Raw genomic sequence first — 2,301 nt, 5'->3', positions numbered from 1 at the left:
GGTGTCCAATAGGACGCATGATTTGATGAGGGCAGAGTGCTCACCTGGGGCATAAGGAACATAGGGGCAGGAGCAACTTTGCACCTGACTTTTCTTCCTGGACTTACCCTGGGTTTGGATTTGTCTTTAGAGTCATTTTTCCCTGGAAACCCCAGGCCACGTGGGTAGGCTGCTGGGAAGTGGTGGTGGTAGTATGTACTGGAGACTGGCCTGGCTACCCTGGTCTCTGTCCTAGCTCCTCCTCTAACTTGCCCTATGATCTTGGGAAGGGGTAAGTGCTAAGGTCAGAATAGATCTTTTATCCAAAACATCTGTGATTAATCCTTAAGTCGTAAGAGCCAGAGAAACTGAGAGGATCTTGATGATGAAGCAAGAGAAAGAATGTCCAGAATTGTGACTTTTATAGGGTGGAATTAAAAACTAATATTCCATTTCTTGTTGGAGGCTCAGAGGTGAATTTTCATGTATCATGTGATAGCTAGGAGATAGACTAGTGGTACCCCTTCTTCCATTGGTCTGCAAGTATGACTAAAGGGCACCAACCGGAATTATTGGCTTTGTCATTTAGGCAAGAAGAATAAGAACTGCAGGTTCTATGACTCTCAGGTCCATCCTCACCCCTCTGGTTAGCCAGTACACAGGGCCTGGTCTGTGCTCAGCCCTTGGAGTAGCCACTGCCAAGTGCAAAGAGGGGATGAGGCCTGGCTCCTGTAGACTTTTGATGGGGAGAGAGAACATCCAGACACGAAGAATAAGGTAGCAACGCAAGAGAGGCCACGCTGTTGTGTTCCGTTAAGTTCAGAGAAGACAGCACTCTACTAAAGATGGTATGAGGTGGTAGGAAAATTCTGGACTTTTGAGCTAGATGAATCTGTTCAAATCCTGGCTCCGTCACTCTCCAGCAGGTTTCCTAACCTCTGTGAGCCTGTTCTCCCTGCCGTGAAGCATGTTGTGATTGTGCCTGGGACATGGTAGAGGTTTGTCATCATCACAGTCATCATTATCATCATCTGTGTGGGATGGGGTGGATTATTTAGGGGTCCCAGAAGCTTTTAGGTAGGTTGGGTTGTAGGAGTGGTATGAGCTCAGACTTAGTGTTGATTCATCTCCTCCTTAGGAACATGGATACAATTTCCCTGCCTTTCTGAGTAGGCCACTTTTCTGTGCCCTGCTGGAGATTGTCCCACAGAATCACTGGGCAAAAGGAAAAGAGATTTTTTTTTTCCACCTTTAGTTTTGGGAGCTACTCTGATTTCTTCAGGTAATAGAAGTATTCCTTTTCTGCGCTGATAATAGGCTGGAAGGACTAACATTGAGTTGGGGGTCTGGGCACTGGGTATATATCAGTCACTGGGCTCATTCTCTTTTCAAACCCTGCTCAGTCTTCCTTTTTCCCTACCTGCTCAAACCCACTTTATTCCAGAGGAACCTGAATCCGTGTACAATATTCATAGGATCTTGGGATCTAAATGGTAGTGCTGTGAATAGATTGTATATGTCTGGGAATTGGGACTTCCTTCTCCCTACTGTGCTAAAATAATTCAAACTATTTGCAGTGGATGCCTGAAGAGAGTAATGCTTAGGCATTTTGCAGAACTACAGACAATAGGATGTTGAACTGCAGGGACTTTGGGAATCTTCCAGTCTAGTCTCTTTGTTTTACAACTAAAGAAACTAGGTCTAGAGAGGTTAATTGGTATTCCCAAGTCACATTGCTTGCTAGTGACCAAGAAGCTTGATGGAGAAGACCAAAGACAGGTTCTGTTTTTATTCCTAAGTGTAATGATGAAATTGCTGATGATTCTAGTCTTTTCCTTAAAAACATGAAGAGGAAAGGAGCCAGTTATCTCTGGTGCTTATTTAGGGGGAAGGAAGGTCCTTTGCTTTTGTAGATAGAAGTCACAGCACAGTCATCTTCTTCTGGAGGAGTCCTGCTTCTCTTTCCAGAATGCCTTGAGACATGCGAGGATGGGGTGTGGAAGGGTCATGCCACTGGGGCCCCAGCCAGGACTCACTAGATGTCTACAGTGGGACTTTTCTGACCTCGAGGCTGGCAGATTGGCGGCACGCCAGCAGATAAGGAGTCCAGAGTCTGCTGCCAGCCAGGGGCCTTGTGCACTCCGGGGGTGCCAGCAGGGCAGCCTCACCGCAGGGTCTCTGACACCTACCCTTACTGTGGTCACCAAGGCTCCCAGAGACATCCCCTTACTGGGCCCAGCTGACATCCAGAGACAGAACTCCCTGTGGGTTCTCTGGGACCCCCAGAAGGGCAGGAGGGAGAGTGGCCACAGAATCAGCCTG

This window comes from Lynx canadensis, chromosome B1 (genome assembly GCF_007474595.2).
Source record: "Lynx canadensis isolate LIC74 chromosome B1, mLynCan4.pri.v2, whole genome shotgun sequence".
NCBI classification, from domain to species: Eukaryota; Metazoa; Chordata; class Mammalia; order Carnivora; family Felidae; genus Lynx; species Lynx canadensis.
Note: the sequence above shows the minus strand (reverse complement) of the source record.